This window comes from Pseudophryne corroboree, chromosome 3 (genome assembly GCF_028390025.1).
Source record: "Pseudophryne corroboree isolate aPseCor3 chromosome 3, aPseCor3.hap2, whole genome shotgun sequence".
In the NCBI taxonomy this organism is placed as follows: domain Eukaryota; kingdom Metazoa; phylum Chordata; class Amphibia; order Anura; family Myobatrachidae; genus Pseudophryne; species Pseudophryne corroboree.
This window is the reverse complement of record NC_086446.1, coordinates 20,352,770-20,379,131: the sequence shown is the minus strand read 5'-3', so window position 1 is coordinate 20,379,131 and position 26,362 is coordinate 20,352,770. Positions and strand designations below refer to the sequence as shown.

At 47.4% G+C, this 26,362-nt stretch overlaps 1 protein-coding gene across 1 annotated transcript in view; it reads left to right on the top strand.

Moving 5' to 3' along the window:
- Nucleotides 1–2,375: 2,375 nt before the first annotated feature.
- The window catches only part of LOC135057079 (uncharacterized), a 174,040-nt gene continuing 150,053 nt past the window's right edge, over nt 2,376–26,362 (top strand). Inside the window, exon 1 of the mRNA XM_063962977.1 lies at nt 2,376–2,458. The gene's annotated coding sequence lies outside the window, so the exon portion shown is untranslated. The remainder of the gene's footprint in view (nt 2,459–26,362) is intronic.

Here is a 26,362-nt window from a genome sequence, read left to right as displayed (position 1 = left end):
TTAGTGCATAGCAATAGAACTATAGATATTGATATAATTGCAGTTAGCTTCTAATTATCACAGACTGTAGTAGAGGATTTGTGAATTAGAATTGTTTTTCTAAAGCATTTGGTTACATTACAACATGTTAAGTGTTGGCAGAGTGTACTGGGCTATCTGGTGCAGGTTTATTTAGTGTACACAGGTGACCCAGATGTAACACTGATAGCGGTAATCAGGAGCCCATATATCATACAAGGTAATAGCATTAGATAGTGGTACTTATCAGGAGGTGTCTGTGGTGGTGAAGCATGGAGGACTGCACAGCCGTGCAGTCTGACTCCCACTGCAGAGAAGATGATGCATGCACTGGAACACTGTGAGTCTCTGTAGCTGAGATCTGCTCCCAGTCTCAGCTCTGCACACTTGTACACACAGGACTCTGTCTCTCAATGTGTCCCACTCTCCCTGAGATGGAGGAACAGGAACTTACATCATATGACTCCGCCTCAGAGTGACTCCTGGCACTAGAGCTCTAACACTAGGGGATGCACCCATAGACTAATACACAGAAGGAGACAGGTACAGAGCACACCACATCCTAACATTAAGTCCTTAAGATCCCGACCGACTTATGGCTAGAGTTCCATCCCAGTTATGCAGAAACTGTTGTAGCATTTTGCAGTGAGAACCACAAGGATATCATTACTTCTGAAAGCTATCACTGATATCAGATCGGAGAGTTATGTTTAATACTAAGAGAACTGACCCTGATTTCTGAGACAATAATCACTACATCTTTAAGCTTTAAAGAATTACAAGCTACAGGCATATTGTTACCAGATGAGTCAATGGAAGGAGAATATTACTGTAAGAGTAGTAATCACCCTTTACTCAAGGAGAAGTGATTCAATTTATAGCGACCTGGACAAATATATTGGATGTCAACATAAAAGCCCCAACTGTGCACCAACGACACTGCGGGGAACTAAAACACACTAGGCACCCAGGCTTATTTATATCGTTAGTATTGCCTGCACTATAGATCGTATTTACCATAGTAATGTAAGTTTTCATACAAGTAACATATTGTACCAATTGTGGCTAATGTGTGCCTAGACAACCTTTATATATATTTATGTATATTACTTTCAGTATACTTACCTGCTGACTAAACATGCATGTGTATTCTTGGAGGGAGAGAGAGAAGTCAGGTTTAATGGTATACCAACCTAATATAATTTACACATAAAGCATACTGTATATGAGGGTGTTAAATATGAATATTACACACCTACATGTAGGAGAATATTAGATTACCTACATAATTGGGCTTACCAAAGCAACGCCCATGGACTAATTACAGCTTGGATGGAGGCACTTCTGTATTAATTACCCATAGGTTTTAAGAGGGGGTTACATTATAACAACACAGGACGATTCTTTTGTATAGAAAGACAATACACGCCGCTCACCCTGTATAATAATAGCAAGACACCACAGGCTTCTCCTCTTGTACAGCAGAATGCCACAGGTTTCTCCCCCCTGTATAATAGGACAACACAGGTCGCTCCACCTGTATAATAGGATGTCACAAGCCACTCCCCCTGTATAGTAGGACACCGCAAGCCTCTACTTCTGTATAGTAGTATGTCACATGCTGCCCCCTGTATAATTGGACAACACAGGCCACTCCCCCTGTATAATAGGATGTCAAAGGCCGCTCCACCTGTACAATAGGATGTCACAGGCCACTGCCCGTGTATAGTAGGACGCCTCAGGCTGCTACCCCTGTATATTAATGGTCAGTGCCCATTGTATCACGGTAAATGCGGGGTCTGCGCCATCTGTATTACGGTAATGGCGGGGTCTGCGCCACCTGTATTACGGTAACGGCAGGGTCTGCACCACCTGCATTACAATAATAGGACACTAGAGTGTTAGCTACCTGTACAGGGATAATGCAGCACCAGAGTCTGCTCCAGCTGCACTATAACAAGGCACCAGAGGCTGCTCCCCCTATAGTTCAGCAACCTGACACCAGAGCTGCTCAGCCTATAGAATAATAATAATAATATCATTACCTGCTGCCAGACACAGCAATGGCTGCTCTCTGCTCCTGCTGCTGCCTTGTGGGAATGATAGAAGGAAGGCGGAGCTCAGACCAGGGGAAATGGCCGCCGCTCCTGACGTCACTAGACGGCCGGGGAACCTATTGCTGCTACAACTGCCGGACTAGTCTACAGGAAAATGGCCGCCGGCCTCCTGCACTGAGGACATGTATGGTAATATGCATTACAGACAGAGGGGCTGTCTCCTGAGTGTGGGAGGGGAGGGGCCAGACACCATGAAGCAGCCTGTGCCAATCATACCCTACTTCCGGCCTGTGCGGTCCACCTTACTTCCGGCCTGTGCTTTCCACACACGGGAAGTGGGTGATCATCGATTGCTGCAGCCTCTCACTGTCGGTCGAGGTCAGGTAATGATTTGTTCTGAATCTACCATCAACCGTCAGGTAATGGCGTCTTCCTATACAGGGGGAGCAGCCTGTGGTGTCCTGTTATTATTACTATACAGGGGGAACAGCCTGTGGTGTCCTGTCGTTATTATACAGATGGAGCAGCCTGTGGTGTCCAGTTATTATGATTATACAGGGACAGTGGCCTGTTGTTATTATACAGGGGGAGCAGCCTGTGGTGTCCTGTTATTATTACTATACAGGGGGAACAGCCTGTGGTGTCCTGTCGTTATTATACAGATGGAGCAGCCTGTGGTGTCCAGTTATTATGATTATACAGGGACAGTGGCCTGTTGTTATTATACAGGGGGAGCAGCCTGTGGTGTCCTGTTGTTATTATTATTAATATTATACGGGGGAGCGGCCTATAGTGTGCTGTTATTATAATTATTATTATTATTATAATACAAGGTGAGCGGCCTGTGATTTCCTGTTATAATTATACAGGGGGAGCAGCTTGTGGTGTCCTATTATGATTATTATACAGGGGGAGCGGCATGTGGTGACCTGTTGTTGTTGTTGTTGTTATTATTATTATTATACAGGGGGAGCAGCCTGTAATGTCCTGTTATGATTATTATACAGGGGGAGCGGCATGTGGTGACCTGTTGTTGTTGTTGTTGTTATTATAGTAATAATAATACAGGGAGAGCTGCCTTTGGTGTCCTGTTATTATAGAGGGGGAGCAGCCTGTGGTATCCTGTTATTATTACTATACAGGAAGAGTGGTCTATGATGTCCTGTCTTTAATATACAGGGAGAGATATCTGTGGTATCCTGTTATTATTTTTATACAAGGGGAGCAGCCATTAGTGTATTATTAATAATATAATATTATATGTAATTGTAGGGACTGAATATTTCTGCAGCAGGGTACATTGTGTTCCACAGGGAAACATCGAGGGTGTAGAGTGGATCTTGAACCAGAGGCACCACCAGGCTAAAGCTTTAGGCTATCCCAGGATGCATTGGGGCCTCCTCTATAACCCAGCCTCCAGGCACTGTGAGCTCAGTTTTGAGTTGGTTCCTGCAGCAGCAGGTCTCTTAACTGGGGGGCTGCGCTTGGCAGCCTTGAAAAAGCTTTCTAAGAAGACTTCAAAAGCCGCAGTGCTGATATGTCAGTGTGACATTCAGAGCTGCGGCTCCATCACCTCCCTAGCGGTGTCGCATACTCCCGCGGCCTGTTCGCAGACGCTCTTCTGGTTCGTGTAGCTGCTACGGGGAGAAGGTAAGAGGATCCACAGATGGGACCCGTCATAAAAAAAACATGTTTACGTCTCAGTCTAGGGAGACGGACTGCGACGCTGGCGTGGACACTTACCGAGCAGGGACCCCACTAGACCACCAGGGCGTATTGAGTACAGGTCGGGTGTACTAACACCCCATTTAATAAGGCTCATAGTACCCGGGGTGGAAGTCCAGCATAGGGGAGGTGGTGCTTGACGTGTAGACCCTCCCCCGGCCCAGGGCGCCATATATGCAGACTTTCCTGCCCTGGAGCTGCCTCACACTCTCACTCCCTGACTGAGACGCTGGGCGCCATCCTCTGAGCTTAGCTGCGGCTGGTCTCCAAGACTGCAGGGCGAGGTCTCCCTAGTAAAGCCATCTGTGTATAGCGCTGTGACTTTACAAACACTTGAGTATTCTACATGTCTCTATACAGTCAGCGTTAGTTAAGAAAAAGTATACCTTACAGGATATATTGTACGGGTATTCTGATATATATCTCCGGTCTAGGACTGTGCTTCTATCTATCTATCTATCTATCTATCTATCTATCTATCTATCTATCTATCTATCTATCTATCTATATATATAGAATCTGTACATATACTAGTCCAGTGCAGTTTTGTTGTCATAATAATTATATGCATTGCCTGTGACTGTGTGTGCCTGTATCTGCTGTGTGGTTTCACTTTCATTGTTTCCCAGATATCACTATAACTATATTCTGTACCCTAAGGGACTAGGTGCGTCAGGGTCATATATATGGTGCGTCACAGTATTTACCCAATACGTGTATTCTACTGTGTACTCACTTACATAATACCGGATTTATTTGCAGGTGTTGTTTACTGGATATTCAGTTACATCCTAACGGATTTATTAGCAGGTGTTATACTCTGTCTGGCTTAATTGTACTAAACCGCTCTGTGTTACATTTGTGTACAATGTCTAACAAGAAGGGCAGTAAGTCTGTGGATGCTCCTGCATCATGCAAAGCAGGCGCCAAGGATTTACCAGAGGGGGAAGTTCTGCATGATGGTCTGTGTACTGTGTGTCATACATCTCCCAGTCAGTCCGCATCTCCTGTAACTAATCAGGAGCCACCCTGGGCTGCATTCTCAAACCTACTGGGTACTCTGGTGGAACGCCTTACTCCCCCTATGGGACCACCTGTGCCACTACAGCCACAAATTGCCCCTATGGTTAATCAGCCTTGGGCGGAAATTTTGTCTAACCAGTTGCAGCAGTTGAATCATTCCTTGGTCAGACAAAAATCTACTCCAGGTCACTCCCGTGTCTCTGGGTCACCTAAGCAGGCTGCTTCCTCCTCACAATCCACAAATCTCTCAGATATTTCATCTGAAGAGGAGGGGGAGCATACTGTCCTGTCGGACACTAATCAAGTGTTTCTGACGAGGATTCTCCATTGCAAATTGATGTCCTTGCTCTAGTGGTTGCTATTAAGCAGATCCTACAAATCACTGATGATGAGGATTCCACTACTGTAGCTAAGTAAACTGCTATGTTTAAATGGCAGAAGATGGTTAAAAATCTATTACTCCATTCTGACCATTTGGTGGACATCAGACGGGAACCCTGGTCTAATCCAGGGAAGAAATTCCCTCTGGCTGAACGGGTTTCAGCTCGCTATCCTTTCCCTGCAGAGTTATGTAGTGGGGAAATTCACCACTGGTGGATTCTCATGTCACCCACCTAGTGGTGTCGTCCACTCTGCCTGTCACCACTGTCACTTCACTGAAAGAATTGACAAATAAGTGTGTGGAGGGTTGCCTGAAATCTGTTTACTCCCTTACAGGTGCTGTACATAGACCCACTATTGCGGCCTCCTGGGCTGCAAAAGGAATTGAAGCATGGGTGCTGCCCGAGGATATATCTGACAATGCCAGACAATACCTGTCTCACATTACCACCACCACCTATTACATTCAGGAGGCGTCCCCGGAGGCAGGTGTGTTGGCTGACAAGGCGTCGACCACGTCTGTCCTGGCTTACCGTATTCTGTGGTTGAGGTCATGGAAGGTGGACCTAGACTCCACAAAGACCTTGAAGGTACTCCACTATAAGGGGGATATTTTGTTTGGGGAAGACCTAAATAGAATTGTGTGAACTGGCGGCTTTCTCCCAAATACTAATCCTTCTGCACAGAAGGCTAAAGGTACCACTTTTCGTTCCTTTCGGCCTCAAGGGAAAGCAAAAGGTCAGGCATACCCGATACAATATCGTGCTCCCAAAACCACTAAGCCCAAGACAACGCAGTCCTGGGCGGGCCGTTAGCCTGCTTCCAAACAAGACAAAGCAACCGCATGATGGGGCCGGTCTTCCCCATGCGGGGACCACAGGGTGGGAGGCTGATTTCTGCATTTCACCCAGGTCTCTTTATAGACCACTTCAGACACATGGGTGCGAGAAGTTGTCTCTCACGGATACGCAGTTTCTTTCAAGAGACGTCCCCCTCACCAGTTCTGCACAATGGTTATTCCTTCGGATCCGTTGAAGGTGCAAGCTCTACAACTGGTTGTGCGTTCCCTCCTGGATACAGGAGTGGTAGTGCCGGTACCTCTGTCCCAGAGAGGAGGAGGATACTACTCGACCCTGTTTCTAGTCGCGAAACCCAGTGAGTCCTTCTGGCCTATACTCAGCCTCAAATCACTGAACAAGTTTGTGAGAGTGTCCAAGTTCTGCATTAAAACACTGCACTCAATTGTACTTGCTATGGAACCTGGAGACTATATGGTATCCCTGGATATACAGGATGCATACCTGCATATACATATTGGCAAGTCACAGCAGTATCTGCGGTTTGCTATTGGCAACCTCCATTATCAGTTCAAGGCTCTACTATTTGGACTGGCTATGGCTCCTTGGATCTTCACCAAGGTTATGACTGTAATGACAGCCCATCTCCGTTGCCAGGAAGTTAGGATCCTGCAGTATCTGAATGACTTGCTGATTTTGGCAAACTCCCACGATGTCCTCCTCCGTCATCTGCAACTGACAATAAGCTTCCTACAAGCCCATTGGTGGCTCATCAATTGGAAGAAATCCTTGCTGGTCCCAGCACAGAGCATGGTGCATTTGGTGGCACTCCTGGACACACACAGTCAGCGACTGTTTTTGTCCCCGGAGAACGTCCTGTAGCTTCAGGACAGGATATGATGCTTCCTTTATTGTCCCAGAGTGTCAATGCACTCGGCAATGCAAGTACTTGGCCTAACGGTGTCGGCATTCGACATGGTGGAGTACGCTCAATTACATTCCCGCCCTCTGCAGAGGTTAATCCTTTCCAAGTGTGATGGCCTACCTCATCGAATCAGATCTCGCATGATCGCTTTGACTCCGTAGGTTCATCTGTCGTTGACCTTGTGGCTACAGGACCATCAAATTAACAGGGTCCGTCCCTTCTGGATCCCCGACTGTGTCTTGCTGACAACAGATGCCAGAAATCACTCCTCCCAATAAACATTCTGGAGTTGTGGGCAGTTTTCAACGCAATAACTCCCGCCCTGCCTCTGGTACAGAACAGGTCTGTTCAAATACAGTCAGACAACACCACCACGGTGGCATACATAAACCATCAGGGCGGCACTCAAAGCCACATGGCAATGAAGGAAGTGTCAAAAGGGTACTTAGTTGGGCGGAGCGCCATTTTCCAGCATTATTGGCAGTGTTCATTCCGGGTGTCCTGAACTGGGAAGCAGACTTCATCAGTCATCAGGACGTGCACGCCGGAGAGTGGAGTCTTCATCTAGAAGTCTTTTAACTACTAGTGGACATGTGGGGCCCACCAGATGTAGACCTGATGGCATCTCGACACAATCACAAAGTTCCGGTGTTCGGATCAAGGACCAGCTATCCTCAAGCAGTGTTCGTGGACACACTAGCCATTCCATGGAACTTTTGCTTGCCCTACATATTCCCTCCAGTGTCACTCCTGCCCAGGGTCCTGCGGAGTTCAAGCAAGGAGGAAAACAACTTCTAGTCGCTCCGGTGTGGCCCAGATGGCATTGGTTCTCAGACCTGCAGGGTCTATTGAGAGAGCGTCTCCTGCTACTTCCTTAGCACCCAGACCTCCTCGTACAGGGCCCTTCTCTACCCAGACCTGGCCAGACTGGTTTTGATAGCGTGGCTCTTGATGCATCACTCCTGAGGGCCAAGGGATTCTCTGAGGCATTTATACAAACTATGTTGAAAGCCCACAAACCGGCATCTGCGCGGATTTAATATAGGGTCTGGAATTCTTATTTCACCTGGTGTGCTGATGAGAATTATGATGCATACAGATTCAGAACTTCCAGAATTCTGGCTTTTCTGCAACAAGACCTGGACTTAGGTCTTCGTCTGGCCTCCCTCAAGGTTCACATATCTGCCTTGTTGGTATGGTTTGCCCTGCAAGAGTCTCCATTTGAACCTCTTCATTCTGTGGACCTTAAGTGGCTCACAGCCAAGGTCCTGTTTTACTGGCTATTGCCTCTTCTAGAAGGGTGTCGGACTTAGGCGCATTGTCCTTTCGTCCACCCTTTCTGATATTTCATCATGACCGGGCAGTTCTCAGAACGTTTCAGGTTATTTGCCTAAGGTGGTGTCATCTTTTCACCTCAACCAAGGGATTGCGGTCCCGGCTTTTATCTCTTCGCTCTTTGGAGGAAAAATCAGGTCTTTGGATGTGGTAAGGGCTCTCCGTATATATGTGGAGAGTACTGCCTCTATCGGGAGGTCAGATACCCTTTTCTCTATCGTCCTAAGTGGATGCTGGGGTTCCTGAAAGGACCATGGGGAATAGCGGCTCCGCAGGAGACGGGGCACAAAAGTAAAGCTTTTACAGGTCAGGTGGTGTGTACTGGCTCCTCCCCCTATGACCCTCCTCCAGACTCCAGTTAGATTTTTGTGCCCGGCCGAGAAGGGTGCAATTCTAGGTGGCTCTCATAAAGAGCTGCTTAGAGAGTTTAGCTTAGGTTTTTTATTTTACAGTGATTCCTGCTGGCAACAGGATCACTGCAACGAGGGACAGAGGGGAGAAGAAGTGAACTCACCTGCGTGCAGGATGGATTGGCTTCTTGGCTACTGGACATGAAGCTCCAGAGGGACGATCACAGGTACAGCCTGGATGGTCACCGGAGCCACGCCGCCGGCCCCCTCACAGATGCTGAAGCAAGAAGAGGTCCAGAATCGGCGGCTGAAGACTCCTGCAGTCTTCTAAAGGTAGCGCACAGCACTGCAGCTGTGCGCCATTTTCCTCTCAGCACACTTCACACGGCAGTCACTGAGGGAGCAGGGCGCTGGGGGGGGGCGCCCTGGGAGGCAAAATGAAAACCTTTAAAAAGGCTAAAAATACCTCACATATAGCCCCAGAGGCTATATGGAGATATTTACCCCTGCCTAAATGTACTAAATAGCGGGAGACGAGCCCGCCGAAAAAGGGGCGGGGCCTATCTCCTCAGCACACGGCGCCATTTTCTGTCACAGCTCCGCTGGTCAGGAAGGCTCCCAGGTCTCTCCCCTGCACTGCACTACAGAAACAGGGTATAACAGAGAGGGGGGGCATAATAAATGGCAATATATTAATATAAAAGCAGCTATAAGGGAGCACTTAATCATAAGGCTATCCCTGTCATATATAGCGCTTTTTTGGTGTGTGCTGGCAGACTCTCCCTCTGTCTCCCCAAAGGGCTAGTGGGTCCTGTCTTCGTATAGAGCATTCCCTGTGTGTCTGCTGTGTGTCGGTACGTGTGTGTCGACATGTATGAGGACGTTATTGGTGTGGAGGCGGAGCAATTGCCAAATATGAGGATGTCACCTCCTAGGGGGTCGACACCAGAATGGATGCCTTTATTTGTGGAATTACGGGATAGTGTCAACTCGCTTAAGCAGTCGTTTGCCGACATGAGGCGGCCGGACACTCAATTAGTGCCTGTCCAGGCGCCTCAAACACCGTCAGGGGCTGTAAAACGCCCTTTGCCTCAGTCGGTCGACACAGACCCAGACACAGGCACTGATTCCGGTGGTGACGGTGACGAATCAACCGTATTTTCCAGAAGGGCCACACGTTATATGATTTTGGCAATAAAGGAGATGTTACATTTAGCTGATACTACAGGTACCACTAAACAGGGTATTATGTGGGGTGTGAAAAAACTACCAGTAGTTTTTCCCGAATCAGAAGAATTAAATGACGTGTGTGATGAAGCGTGGGGTGCCCCCGATAAAAAAACTGCTAATTTCCAAGAAGTTATTGGCTTTATACCCTTTCCCGCCAGAGGTTAGGGAGCGCTGGGAAACACCTCCTAGGGTGGACAAAGCGCTAACACGCTTATCAAAACAAGTGGCGTTACCCTCTCCTGAGAGGGCCGCACTTAAAGATCCATCAGATAGGAGGATGGAAAATATCCAAAAAGGTATATACACACATGCAGGTGTTATACTACGACCAGCTATTGCGACTGCCTGGATGTGCAGTGCTGGGGTAGTTTGGTCAGAGTCCCTGATCGAAAATATTGATACCCTGGACAGGGACAATATTTTACTGTCGTTAGAACAAATAAAGGATGCATTTCTTTATATGCGTGATGCACAGAGAGATATCTGCACACTGGCATCACGGGTAAGTGCTATGTCCATTTCGGCCAGAAGAGCTTTATGGACACGACAGTAGACAGGCGATGCGTAGAGGGGTTATTTGGGGTCGGTCTATCGGATTTGGTGGCCACGGCTACGGCCGGGAAATCCACCTTTCTACCTCAAGTCACTCCCCAACAGAAAAGGCACCGACTTTTCAACCGCAGCCCTTTCGTTCCTTTAAAAATAAGAGAGCAAAGGGCTATTCATATCTGCCACGAGGCAGAGGACGAGGGAAGAGACAGCAACAGGCAGCTCCTTCCCAGGAACAGAAGCCTTCCCCGGCTTCTACAAAAGCCTCAGCATGACGCTGGGGCTTCGCAAGCGGACTCGGGGGCGGTAGGCGGTCGTCTCAAGAATTACAGCGCGCAGTGGGCTCACTCGCAGGTAAATCCCTGGATCCTGCAGATAACATCTCAGGGGTACGGGTTGGAATTAGAGACAGAGCCACCTCGCCGTTTCCTGAAGTCTGCTTTACCAACGTCCCCCTCCGAAAGGGAGACGGTTTTGGAAGCCATTCACAAGCTGTATTCGCAGCAGGTGATAGTCAAGGTACCTCTTCTACAACAAGGGAAGGGGTATTATTCCACTCTATTTGTGGTACCGAAGCCGGATGGTTCGGTAAGGCCTATTCTAAATCTGAAGTCCTTGAACCTGTACATAAAGAAGTTCAAGTTCAAGATGGAATCACTCAGAGCAGTGATAGCGAACCTGGAAGAAGGGGACTTTATGGTATCCTTGGACATCAAGGATGCGTATCTCCACGTTCCAATTTACCCCTCACGCCAGGGGTACCTCAGGTTCGTTGTACAAAACTGTCACTATCCGTTTCAGACGCTGCCGTTTGGTTTGTCCACGGCACCTCGGGTCTTTACAAAGGTAATGGCCGAGATAATATTTCTTCTTCGAAGAAAAGGCGTATTAATTATCCCATACTTGGACGATCTCCTAATAAGGGCAAGGTCCAGAGAACAGCTAGAGATGGGTTTAGCACTATCTCAAGAGGTGCTAAAGCAGCACGGATGGATTCTGAATATTCCAAAATCCCAATTAATGCCGACAACTCGTCTGCTGTTCCTGGGGATGATTCTGGACACAGTTCAGAAAAAGGTTTTTCTTCCCGAGGAAAAAGCCAAGGAGTTATCTGACCTGGTCAGGAACCTCCTAAAACCAGAAAAGGTGTCTGTACATCAATGCACAAGAGTCCTGGGAAAAAATGGTAGCTTCTTACGAAGCAATCCCTTTCGGCAGATTCCATGCAAGGGGATCTGTTGGACAAATGGTCAGGGTCGCATCTTCAGATGCACCTGCGGATAACCCTGTCGCCGAGGACAAGGGTATCTTTTCTGTGGTGGTTGCAGGAGGCTCATCTATTGGAGGGCCGCAGATTCGGCATACAGGATTGGATCCTGGTGACCACGGATGCCAGCCTGAGAGGCTGGGGAGCAGTCACACAGGGAAGAAATTTCCAGGGAGTGTGGTCGAGCCTGAAAAAGTCTCTTCACATAAGCATTCTGGAACTAAGAGCAATCTACAATGCTCTAAGCCAGGCGGAACCTCTGCTTCAAGGATGACCGGTGTTGATCCAGTCGGACAACATCACGACAGTCGCCCATGTAAACAAACAGGGCGGCACAAGAAGCAGGAGGGCAATGGCAGAAGCTGCCAGGATCCTTCGCTGGGCGGAGAATCACGTGATAGCACTGTCAGCAGTATTCATCCCGGGCGTGGACAACTGGGAAGCAGACTTCCTCAGCAGACACGACCTTCACCCGGGAGAGTGGGGACTTCATCCAGAAGTTTTCCACATGCTATTAAACCATTGGGTAAAACCAATGGTGGACATGATGGCGTCTCGCCTCAACAAAACACTGGACAGGTATTGCGCCAGGTCAAGAGATCCGCAGGCAATAGCTGTGGACGCGCTGGTAACACCTTGGGTGTACCAGTCGGTATATGTGTTTCCTCCTCTGCCTCGCATACCAAAGGTATTGAGGATTATACGGCAAAGAGGAGTAAGACTAGTGGCTCCGGATTGGCCAAGAAGGACTTGGTACCCGGAACTTCAAGAGATGGTCACGGACGATCCGTGGCCTCTACTTCTGAGAAGGGACCTGCTTCAGCAGGGTCCTTGTCTTTTTCAAGACTTACCGCGGCTGCGTTTGACGGCATGGCGTTTGAATGCCAGATCCTAAAAGGAAAAGGCATTCCAGAAGAAGTCATTCCTACCTTGATAAAGGCAAGGAAGGAAGTCACCGCGAAGCATTATCACCGTATTTGGCGAAAATATGTTGCGTGGTGCGAGCAGCGGAGTGCTCCGATAGAGGAATTTCAACTGGGTCGTTTCCTACATTTCCTGCAATCAGGATTGTCTATGGGTCTCAAATTGGGATCTATTAAGGTTCAAATTTCGGCCCTATCAATATTCTTCCAAAAAGAATTGGCCTCAGTCCCTGAGGTCCAGATTTTTATCAAAGGAGTACTGCATATACAGCCTCCTGTGGTGCCTAAGGTGGCACCGTGGGATCTAAATGTAGTTTTAGATTTCCTCAAATCCCATTGGTTTGAACCACTAAAGAATGTGGATTTGAAATATCTCACATGGAAAGTGACTATGTTACTGGCCCTGGCTTCGGCCAGGAGAGTATCTGAATTGGCGGCTTTATCTTATAAAAGCCCTTATTTAATTTTCCATTAGGATAGGGCAGAGCTGCGGTCACGTCCGCATTTTCTCCCTAAGGTGGTATCAGAGTTTCACCTGAACCAGCCTATTGTAGTGCCTGCGGCTACAGACGACTTGGAGGACTCCAAGTTGTTAGACGTTGTCAGAGCCTTAAAAATATATATTTCAAGGACGGCGGGAGTCAGAAAATCTGACTCGCTGTTTATACTGTATGCACCCAACAAGTTGGGTGCTCCTGCTTCTAAGCAGTCGATTGCTCGTTGGATTTGTAACACAATTCAACTTGCACATTCTGTGGCAGGCCTGCCACAGCCTAAATCTGTTAAGGCCCATTCCACAAGGAAGGTGGGCTCATCTTGGGCGGCTGCCCGAGGGGTCTCGGCATTACAACTCTGCCGAGCAGCTACGTGGTCAGGGGAGAACACGTTTGTAAAATTTTACAAATTTGATACCCTGGCAAAGGAGGACCTGGAGTTCTCTCATTCGGTGCTGCAGAGTCATCCGCACTCTCCCGCCCGTTTGGGAGCTTTGGTATAATCCCCATGGTCCTTTCAGGAACCCCAGCATCCACTTAGGACGATAGAGAAAATAAGAATTTACTTACCGATAATTCTATTTCTCGGAGTCCGTAGTGGATGCTGGGCGCCCATCCCAAGTGCGGATTATCTGCAATACTTGTACATAGTTATTGTTAACTAATTCGGGTTATTGTTTAGGAAGCCATCTTTCAGAGGCTCCTCTGTTATCATACTGTTAACTGGGTTTAGATCACAAGTTGTACGGTGTGATTGGTGTGGCTGGTATGAGTCTTACCCGGGATTCAAAATCCTCCCTTATTGTGTACGCTCGTCCGGGCACAGTACCTAACTGGAGTCTGGAGGAGGGTCATAGGGGGAGGAGCCAGTACACACCACCTGACCTGTAAAAGCTTTACTTTTGTGCCCTGTCTCCTGCGGAGCCGCTATTCCCCATGGTCCTTTCAGGAACCCCAGCATCCACTACGGACTCCGAGAAATAGAATTATCGGTAAGTAAATTCTTATTTTCGTACTGTTTGGTTTCTACAAACCTGGCTGGCCTGCGAATAAGCAAACCTTGGCCAGTTGGATTAGAATGGTGATTGCACAAGCTTACGCGAAGGCTGGTCTCCCAACTCCTGCTTCTATTATAGTCCATTCTACTCTGTCTGTTGGACCTTCTTGGGCGGCCCACCGTGGCGCGTCTGCTTAACAATTGTGCAAGGCGGCTACGTGGTCCTCAGTGAACACGTTCATTAGGTTCTATGCCCTTGATTATTCCGCCTCCCAGGATGCTTCCTTTGGACGCCGGGTTCTCATACCCACTAAGGCGCATTCACTTCCTTGAGGAACTGCTTTAGGACATCCCCAGTTTTTCCCTGTAGAACACAATGTACCCCGCTGCAGAAAAGGAGAGTTATTGTAGACTTACCATAGTTAACTCTCTTTCTGCGAGGTACATTGGGTTCCACAGGATGTCCATCCTGACATAACTAGCTTCTATGGGTTTGTATTATGGTGGCCAATCCCGGGATCGGGATCGGTGGGATCGCGGGATTTAGGCCCAAAAATGGCCGGGATTCAATCCCGGGATTGGAAGCTCTAATCCCGGGGATTGAGGGATCAGCGTTGAGCGTCCACAGGATGCTCAAACGCTGCCCGGCTTCCTGCTTCCGGGTCCCCAGTGCAGCGTGAGAGGTCACGCTGCGCTGTTAGCTGCTGGTTGGAGCCGGCAGCAGTGTTTACAGTATTTCCTCGCCCGCCTCCGGTATATGGTGAGTTATATGTGCAGGGCGGGGTGGGGCGAGGGGGCGGCCACCTAGGTAAAAGCCACATTCTCATGCCAGGAGAAGGGACCAGCGGCTAATGCCATACAAACTAGGGAAACCAATCCCGGGCCATTTTTTCAATCCTGGGTATCGGGATTGAAAAATGGCGGAATGGCTACCCTAGTTTGTATGGCATTAGCCGCTGGTCCCTTCTCCTGGCGTGAGAATTTGGTTCTATGTGACTAACATCTACCTTCTCACCTGCTTCTGCATTGGACTGGTTAACGAAACTGAGCTCACAGTGCCTGGAGCCGGGGTTATAGAGGAGGCCCCAATGCATCCTAGGACAGCCTAATGCTTTAGCCTGTTGGTGCCTCTGGATCAAGATCCACTCTACACCCCCGATGTTTTCCTGTGGAGCCCAATGTACCTTGCAGAAAGAGAGTTAACCATGGTAAGTCTACCATAACTCTCCTTATTTTCTAGGATATATTAAAACAGAGCCCATAATGTCCCTAATGTCCCCGTGTCAGACATGTGTAACAGATGATAGTCGGAGCAGTGTGAAGCAGATGTGTGTCAGACTCCCGGCCATGAGGTGTGCGGTGTAACCATTTAGCAATACAGCATTGTGTGTGTTAGTCACTGGGGAGTCTTATGTGTGCCCAGGGCTATAAGAGGAGAATTTAACGATCACTCAGTGCTTATTATTTGACTATATTACATGTGTGCTCTGTGGTGTTTATTATGATTATTATACTTACTCCTAGACCACTGAGCTGTGAGGAACCAGAGTGTTTACTAGACGTGAGGATGAGATGCGTCACTGATTCCCTGAGGATTGATGTCTGTTATTATCTTAAACCATAAATCTATACCTTTAAACACACCTTTACCATGGAGCTGCTGCGGTCGCTAGCTCACGCTACGTACTTCGTACGCTATTTGCGCACAGAGTCCTGTACTGTGTACGCACTTAGCGTACAAACGCCGCACTGCGGGTACAAAGTACACGCAGTGCGTTCGCACCCACTTAATACACCTTAAAACCTTATATAGTTATACAATGCAATGATATGATTACACTTTAAACCTTATGCAGCTAAGCTCTGCAATGATGTTACACCTTAAACCTTATCAATACACTCTAAAACCTTATACAGTTAGGTAATGTTATATGCTTTAAACCCTAGCAGGTAAATGAGGACACAACACCGTTTTGTAGTAAACCGCTGGGCTCTAACACCACAGTGGATTATTTGAAAGGGGAAAACAGTACAGTTTATACACTACAGGCTGACAAGATAAATCTACAACAGAGTAAATGGCTACAGTCAATGTACATACGTGTGAATATTCGCAAGCGCTTCCCGGTTCCGGTCCTCCGCTAATCAGGTTGAAAGCGTTAAGAGTCTTTGATTGTGACCTGGCCTGCAGCTCGCTCTTTATTCAGTAGATCAAAACATAATACAATAGACACTGTGTGCTCTTCTTCCATTGGTTCGGGGTGGGACATATCCTGTGCACCGGGGACCATTGGCCAGTTCAAGAAGTGGGCGATGGCTAGGACTTGAGATGTGGTCTCTGTTGTTTACTTCTGAGTTCCCGCCCCATGATCAGTTAAACCCATCACATTAATCATAAATCTGGTATTATTAATAACTTAATGAGGTAAGATTTAATAATGTTCTTATTCCCACCAGATTAATGTTTACGTGACTCTGAACAATATGATCCCTTACATGATATGATTATCTATTTCAATCTTCAAGATATACATATACCCACATATTCACACATATATATATATATATATATATATATATATATATAATAGGAAAGAACAGGTGGCACTCACAGTCTTGTAAATGGTGAAAAACGACCTCCACGCCGTGGAGACTTTATTGAAACAAACAGGTGACGTTTCGGGGACGTATCCCCTTCCTCAGACAACAACACAGTGCATAAATGGTGTTTAAATAGAAACATAAATCCCACTTACCCCCATGATCATGACTCTCAGCTGCGTGGACCACGGAGTGTCCGGCGTCTCATGTCCCGCACTTCCGGTTTCGGCAGCACGGCCTGGCCGGAAGTGACGCGATCACGTCAGTAGGTCAGTAGGGTCTTTGTCCAATCGGCAATAGGTGTTTCCATCACTTAGCAACCTATCACATTCTGCCGCGTATGTAGAATGTGATAGGTTGCTAAGTGATGGAAACACCTATTGCCGATTGGACAAAGACCCTACTCCTGGGTTTAAACAGGAGCTTGATCTTTTGCTAAAAACACCATTTATGCACTGTGTTGTTGTCTGAGGAAGGGGATACGTCCCCGAAACGTCACCTGTTTGTTTCAATAAAGTCTCCACGGCGTGGAGGTCGTTTTTCACCATTTACAAGACTGTGAGTGCCACCTGTTCTTTCCTATTGCATGTGGGTGGACCAGCATGTCCACAAGGAAGTGCACCTCAGCAAGGTATTAGGAGGAGTGCCGGGGCAAAACTTTGGATATATATATATATATATATATATATATATATATATATATATATATATATATATATCTATCCAATTTCTCTGACGTCCTAGTGGATGCTGGGAACTCCGTAAGGACCATGGGGAATAGCGGCTCCGCAGGAGACTGGGCACAAAAGAAAAGCTTTAGGACTACCTGGTGTGCACTGGCTCCTCCCCCTATGACCCTCCTCCAAGCCTCCGTTAGATTTTTGTGCCCGGCCGAGACGGGTGCAATCTAGGAGGCTCTCCTAAGCTTCTTAGGAAAAGTTAGTTTTAGGTTTTTTATTTTCAGTGAGACCTGCTGGCAACAGGCTCACTGCATCGAGGGACTAAGGGGAGAAGAAGCGAACCTGCCTGCTTGCAGCCAGCGTGGGCTTCTTAGGCTACTGGACACCATTAGCTCCAGAGGGAGCGAACACAGGCCCAGCCTCGGAGTCCGGTCCCAGAGCCGCGCCGCCGGCCCTCTTACAGAGCCAGAAGCTAGAAGAGGTCCGGAAAATCGGCGGCAGAAGACATCAGTCTTCACCAAGGTAGCACACAGCTCTGCAGCTGTGCGCCATTGCTCCTCATGCACACCACACACTCCGGTCACTAAGGGTGCAGGGCGCTGGGGGGGGGGGAGGGCGCCCTGAGCAGCAATATAAACACCTTGGCTGGCAAAAATACATCACATATAGCCCCCAGGGCTATATGGATGTATATTAACCCCTGCCAGATTACAGTAAAAAGCGGGAGAAAAGTCAGCCGAAAAGGGGGCGGAGCCTATCTCTTCAGCACACTGGCGCCATTTTCCCTCACAGCTCCGCTGGAAGGACGTCTCCCTGACTCTCCCCTGCAGTCCTGCACTACAGAAAAGGGTAAAACAAGAGATGGGGGGCACTAATTGGCGCAGTATAAATATAAACAGCAGCTATAAGGGGATAAACACTCTGTATAGTGTTATCCTAGTATATATATAGCGCTCTGGTGTGTGCTGGCATACTCTCCCTCTGTCTCCCCAAAGGGCTAGTGGGGTCCTGTCCTCTATCAGAGCATTCCCTGTGTGTGGGCTGTGTGTCGGTACGGCTGTGTCGACATGTATGAAGAGGAAAATGATGTGGAGGCGGAGCAATTGCCTGTAGTGGAGATGTCACCCCCTAGGGGGTCGACACCTGAGTGGATGGGCTTATGGAAGGAATTACGTGAAAGTGTCAGCTCTTTACACAAGAAGTTTGATGACATGGGACAGCCGGCTACTCAGCTTGTGCCTGTCCAGGCGTCTCAAAGACCATCAGGGGCTCTTAAACGCCCGCTATCACAGATGGCAGATACAGACACCGACACGGATACTAACTCCAGTGTCGACGATGAAGAGACGAATGTGACTTCCAGTAGGGCCACACGTTACATGATTGAGGCAATGAAAAATGTTTTACACATTTCTGATAGTACAAGTACCGTTAAAAAGGGTATTATGTTTGGTGAGAAAAAACTACCTGTAGTTTTTCCTGCATCTGAGGAATTAAATGAAGTGTGTGATGAAGCGTGGGTTTCTCCCGATAACTGATAATTCCTAAAAGGTTATTGGCAACATACCCTTTCCCGCCAGAGGATAGGGCACGTTGGGAAACACCCCCTAGGGTGGATAAAGCGCTCACACGCTTGTCTAAACAGGTGGCACTACCGTCTCCGGATATGGCCGCCCTTAAGGATCCTGCTGACAGAAAGCAGGAGAATATCCTAAAATGTATATACACTCACACGGGGGTTATACTGCGACCAGCAATCGCCTCAGCCTGGATGTGCAGTGCTGGGGTGGCTTGGTCGGATTCCCTGACTGACTATATTGATACCCTAGACAGGGACAGTATTTTACTGACTATAGAGCATTTAAAAGATGCATTTTTATATATGCGTGATGCACAGAGGGATATTTGCCGACTGGCATCAAGAGTAAGTGCGCTGTCCATAGCCGCCAGAAGAGGGTTATGGACGCGGCAGTGGTCAGGTGATGCCGATTCCAAAAGGCATATGGAAGTATTGCCTTATAAAGGGGAGGAGTTATTTGGGGTAGGTCTATCAGACCTGTTGTCCACGGCAACTGCTGGGAAATCCACATTTTTACCCCAGGTAGCCTCTCAACATAAGAAGACGCCGTATTATCAGGCGCAGTCCTTTCGGCCCCATAAGGGCAAGCGGGCAAAAGGATCCTCATTTCTGTCCCGTGGCAGAGGGAGAGGAAAAAGGCTGCAGCAAACAGCCAGTTCCCAGGAACAGAAGTCCTCTCCCGCTTCTGCCAAGTCCTCAGCATGACGCTGGGGCTCTACAAGCGGACTCAGGCACGGTGGGGGCCCGTCTCAAGAATTTCAGCGCACAGTGGACTCACAAGTGGACCCCTGGATCCTTCAGGTAGTATCTCAGGGGTACAAATTGGAATACGAGACGTCTCCCCCTCGCCGTTTCCTAAAGTCTGCCTTACCGACAACTCCCTCCGACAGGGAGGCGGTATTGGAAGCCATTCACAAGCTGTATTCCCAGCAGGTGATAATCAAGGTACCCCTCCTGCAACAGGGAAAGGGGTATTATTCCACGCTGTTTGTGGTACCGAAGCCGGACGGCTCGGTGAGACCCATTTTAAATCTAAAATCTTTGAACACTTACATACAGAGGTTCAAATTCAAGATGGAGTCACTCAGAGCGGTGATCGCGAACCTGGAAGAAGGGGATTATATGGTGTCTCTGGACATCAAGGATGCTTACCTCCATGTCCCAATTTACCCTTCTCATCAAGGGTACCTCAGGTTTGTGGTACAGAACTGCCACTATCGGTTTCAGACGCTGCCGTTTGGATTGTCCACGGCACCCCGGGTCTTTACCAAAGTAATGGCCGAAATGATGATACTCCTTCGAAGGAAGGGAGTTTTAATTATCCTTTACTTGGACGATCTCCTGATAAGGGCAAGATCCAAGGAACAGTTGGTAGTTGGGGTTGCACTATCTCAAGTAGTGCTGCGGCAGCACGGTTGGATTCTCAATATCCCAAAATCGCAGCTGATCCCGACGACACGTCTTCTATTCCTAGGGATGATCCTGGACACAGTCCAGAAAAAGGTGTTTCTCCCGGAGGAGAAAGCCAGGGAGTTATCCGAGCTAGTCAGAAACCTCCTAAAACCAGGCCAAGTATCAGTGCATCATTGCACAAGGGTCCTGGGAAAAATGGTGGCTTCCTACGAAGCAATTCCATTCAGCAGATTCCACGCAAGAACTTTCCAGTGGGACCTGCTGGACAAATGGTCCGGATCGCATCTTCAGATGCATCAGCGGATAACCCTGTCACCAAAGACAAGGGTGTCTCTCCTGTGGTGGTTGCAGAGTGCTCATCTTCTATACGGCCGCAGATTCGGCATTCAGGACTGGGTCCTGGTGACCACGGATGGCAGCCTGCGAGGCTGGGGAGCAGTCACACAGGGAAGAAATTTCCAGGGCTTGTGGTCAAGCCTGGAGACATCACTCCACATAAATATCCTGGAGCTAAGGGCCATTTACAATGCCCTAAGCCAAGCAAGACCTCTGCTTCAAGGTCAGCGGTGCTGATCCAATCGGACAACATCACGGCGGTCGCCCACGTAAACAGACAGGGCGGCACAAGAAGCAGGAGGGCAATGGCAGAAGCTGCAAGGATTCTCCGATGGGCGAAAAATCATGTGATAGCACTGTCAGCAGTGTTCATTCCGGGAGTGGACAACTGGGAAGCAGACTTCCTCAGCAGGCACGACCTCCACCCGGGAGAGTGGGGACTTCACCCAGAAGTCTTCAACATGATTGTAGACCGTTGGGAAAAACCAAAAGTGGACATGATGGCGTCCCGCCTCAACAAAAAACTGGACAGATATTACGCCAGGTCAAGGGACCCTCAAGCAATAGCTGTGGACGCTCTGGTAACGTGGGTGTACCAGTCAGTGTATGTGTTCCCTCCTCTGCCTCTCATACCCAAGGTGCTGAGAATTATAAGGCGGAGAGGAGTAAGAACTATTCTCGTGGCTCCGGATTGGCCAAGAAGGACTTGGTACCCGGAACTTCAAGAAATGCTCACAGAGGACCCGTGGCCTCTACCTCTGAGAAGGGACCTGCTCCAGCAGGGACCCTGTCTGTTCCAAGACTTACCGCGGCTGCGTTTGACGGCATGGCGGTTGAACGCCGGATCCTAAAGGAAAAAGGCATTCCAGACGAAGTCATCCCTACTTTGATAAAAGCCAGAAAGGATGTAAGCGCAAAGCATTATCACCGCATCTGGCGGAAATATGTTGCGTGGTGCGAGGCCAAAAAGGCCCCAACGGAGGAATTTCAACTGGGTCGATTCCTGCATTTCCTGCAAGCAGGAATGTCGATGGGCCTAAAATTGGGATCCATTAAGGTCCAGATTTCGGCCCTGTCGATTTTCTTTCAAAGAGAACTGGCTTCAGTGCCTGAAGTCCAGACGTTTGTTAAGGGAGTGCTGCATATACAGCCTCCTTTTGTGCCTCCAGTGGCACCCTGGGATCTGAATGTTGTTTTGGGTTTCCTAAAATCACATTGGTTTGAACCACTCAACACTGTGGACTTAAAATATCTCACATGGAAAGTGGTCATGCTGTTAGCCCTGGCTTCGGCCAGGCGTGTGTCAGAATTGGCGGCTTTATCCTATAAAAGCCCTTACCTGATTTTTCATACGGGCAGGGCAGAATTAAGGACTCGTCCTCAATTTCTCCCTAAGGTGGTTTCAGCGTAAAAATAATAGAACTAACTTTTAATTTGAAGCTCAACGCACTCTTTCTGTCCAGAAATAGTATTGAACTATTCCACATATTCATTAGGATCTCATTGCTCAATCAATTAGTCTAATTGAAAACCATGTCATTGTAAACCTTGCTATTTAAGCAATTCTGGCAGACTTGTCAGACACTGATGTGAACAAGCCTGTGGTGAAACGTACGTCATCAATTGATTAACCAGACGCACACTGTCTCCGGGAGCGTGGAATCCTCAAACCCGACCCGGCGTCCGGTCACGTGAGCGGTCCTCTGCACTCACCGTGCACTAACGATTAACGAGGCATACCCGCTATCTATTTACTCAGAGCGGCTCTCTCATCTGCAGCAGGTCTCCCACTGCCCCTGCACTGTGGCGACACAACAGGGGAGTGGAAGTCCAGCCCAAGGACAGCAGAAGCAACTCGCACTTCTTCCTTCCGTCCCAGTAAACGGTAATACCTGAACTCTCATCGTTCCCATTCACTGATTTGATTCACATGGGACGACAGTAGATAGGGAGATTGGCCGATATTTGCTGGGACACTTGCACCTTTCTCAGAAAAATTCTAACATGTGTTTACATTTATGGTCATCTGCATAGACCGTATCATCCATATGAATGTTTTATGGATTTTTGATTTGGGGGTATGTGCTTCTCTGAATTGTACCAGTGCAGCCTGATTTAGACAAAGGTTTCTCTATTTATGTTTTGCACAATCTGGTACGTCTAGACAGAATAACACAGCATGATTGGAAAAAGGCTTAAATCTCACAGGCTGGCATGTTCAAACTAAACCACACAGGGTTTATATTGTTAAATATCTCAAAGCCTTTTGGAGATATTACCCTGGTTAGATAACCTTGCTGGCACGGAACTTCCATCTGTTTGCTGTGCATATTTGCTAGTAGCTACCTGTTACAATTACACCTGCTTGTCTAGTGTGCTGCCAGATGATCTGATTGATACCGACCTCTAGCACTGAACCCTTATCTCTTTGCAGTGCACATTGGCTTCCATTCATTTAATATAGTGACACCTGTTCATCTACTGTGTTGTTAGATTATCTGATTGATATTTACCTATATCAGCTATTTGTATCCACCATTTGACATCTATTATAAAGAAAACTTTTGCCAGATGATTTGACTGATACAGATCTTTATCAGCTATTTGTATCCACCATTAGATCTCGATTGTACAGAAAATTGTATGTGTTGCTAATTATGCTTTATAGTACATGCAGGCCAAAAGAACAGTGTCAATAATATGAATTTATTTTGATGACCAAGGTGCACTGACTTCCCCGACTCATATCTGGGATATTGCATTACAAATCAGTAATCCAATCAATACTCTAAAGGCTTCATGGTGTGCTGGTAAATATCACACGTTGTGATTTAATCAATACCCACTGCTCCTGCCTAATTAGAGGACATTACTTTTCATTTTCAATTTTATTTAGTATTTATTCTCTATTTAAAGAAAGAGTGCTATTACTGAGGCAAAGAGGACCGCAAATCGGGTAATCAAATAGAGACCTAGGTAACGTTATTTTGAAATATCACTGTTACTAATCTCTCTACCCGCTATAATTGATTTATATTTTCACTCATTGTTCATTAAAGTTACAATATAAGTGTGGTTTTTTGCTAAAGGGGTATTAACCTGATATTATTATTTTTACCAGCTAAACCAAAAACGCTTATATATACCTACAGGTCAATGCTGACCGTTATATGTCGTTTATGTCCATCTTTTGGCCACAATATTAAAAATAATCAATAAATGTTAAGTTTTAATTCTATAATCATTTCATATTTGATACAAACAAAAGAGTGCACCACAAAGTAAGCCTCCTTTGGCAGATGACCGTCTTATAGTCATCTTCCTCTCCTCTCTCTCTAGACATTGTTTAATTGCTTACAGGTGCACCTCCAGCCAAACATAAATGGGTAATGGCATTTTGCCTCTCCAATCTGACTGCTACTGCTGGTTCTTATGTCAATTTGCTTTTTCTTAATTTCTGTATATACCTACAAAAAAGCCTGTGCACAGCCCTCTAGACTATACGTCTTCCCCTTTTTAGGTTTCAGCGTTTTACCTGAACCAGCCTATTGTGGTACCTGCGGCTACTAGGGACTTGGAGGACTCCAAGTTGCTGGACGTTGTCAGGGCCCTGAAAATATATGTTTCCAGGACGGCTGGAGTCAGAAAATCTGACTCGCTATTTATCCTGTATGCACCCAACAAGCTGGGTGCTCCTGCTTATAAGCAGACTATTGCTCGCTGGATTTGTAGTACAATTCAGCTTGCACATTCTGTGGCAGGCCTGCCACAGCCAAAATCTGTAAAAGCCCACTCCACAAGGAAGGTGGGCTCATCTTGGGCGACTTACCGCGGCTGCGTTTGACGGCATGGTGGTTGAACGCCGGATCCTAAAGGAAAAAGGCATTCCGGAAGAGGTCATCCCTACCCTGGTCAAAGCCAGGAAGGAGGTGACCGCACAACATTATCACCGCATTTGGCGAAAATATGTTGCGTGGTGTGAGGCCAGGAGGGCCCCCACGGAGGAATTTCAACTCGGTCGATTCCTGCATTTCCTGCAAACAGGAGTGTCTATGGGCCTCAAATTGGGGTCCATTAAGGTTCAAATTTCGGCCCTGTCGATTTTCTTCCAGAAAGAATTGGCTTCAGTTCCTGAAGTCCAGACGTTTGTCAAGGGAGTACTGCATATACAACCCCCTTTTGTGCCTCCAGTGGCACCGTGGGATCTCAACGTAGTTCTGGGATTCCTCAAATCACATTGGTTTGAACCGCTCAAATCTGTGGATTTAAAATATCTCACATGGAAAGTGTCCATGCTGTTGGCCCTGGCCTCGGCCAGGCGAGTGTCAGAATTGGCGGCTTTGTCTCACAAAAGCCCATATCTGATTTTCCATTCGGACAGGGCAGAACTGCGGACTCGTCCCCAGTTTCTTCCTAAGGTGGTGTCAGCGTTTCACCTGAACCAACCTATTGTGGTGCCTGCGGCTACTAGGGACTTGGAGGACTCCAAGTTGCTAGACGTTGTCAGGGCCCTGAAAATATATGTTTCCAGGACGGCTGGAGTCAGGAAAACTGACTCGCTGTTTGTCCTGTATGCACCCAACAAGCTGGGTGCTCCTGCTTCTAAGCAGACGATTGCTCGTTGGATTTGTAGTACAATTCAGCTTGCACATTCTGTGGCAGGCCTGCCACAGCCAAAATCTGTAAAAGCCCACTCCACAAGGAAGGTGGGCTCATCTTGGGCGGCTGCCCGAGGGGTCTCGTCTTTACAACTTTGCCGAGCAGCTACTTGGTCAGGGTCAAATAATTTTGTAAAATTTTACAAATTTGACACTCTGCTGAGGAGGACCTGGAGTTCTCTCATTTGGTGCTGCAGAGTCATCCGCACTCTCCCGCCCGTTTGGGAGCTTTGTTATAATCCCCATGGTCCTTACGGAGTCCCCAGCATCCACTAGGACGTCAGAGAAAATAAGAATTTACTTACCGATAATTCTATTTCTCGTAGTCCGTAGTGGATGCTGGGCGCCCATCCCAAGTGCGGATTATCTGCAATACTTGTACATAGTTATTGTTAACTAATCGGGTTATTGTTGTTGTGAGCCATCTATCCAGAGGCTCCTCTGTTATCATGCTGTTAACTGGGTTCAGATCACAAGTTGTACGGTGTGATTGGTGTGGCTTGTATGAGTCTTACCCGGGATTCATAAATCCTTCCTTATTGTGTACGCTCGTCTGGGCACAGTATCCTAACTGAGGCTTGGAGGAGGGTCATAGGGGGAGGAGCCAGTGCACACCAGGTAGTCCTAAAGCTTTTCTTTTGTGCCCAGTCTCCTGCGGAGCCGCTATTCCCCATGGTCCTTACGGAGTTCCCAGCATCCACTACGGACTACGAGAAATAGAATTATCGGTAAGTAAATTCTTATTATATACATACGTACACACATACTTCTGCTATTACAATTTGTTAGGAATTATATATTTATTCATATATATATATATATGTATGTATATATATATATATATATATATATATATAATATATATATATATATATATATATATATATATATATATAACGTATGCATTCAGCCCGGCACTCTTGTTAGTAGAATAAATAGTTGCCCAGGTGCCCTCAGTAAAAGATTGTAATATGTAGAAATGATCCGCGGCATTCAGGGTCTTGAAAAAAATCAATGTTTGTAT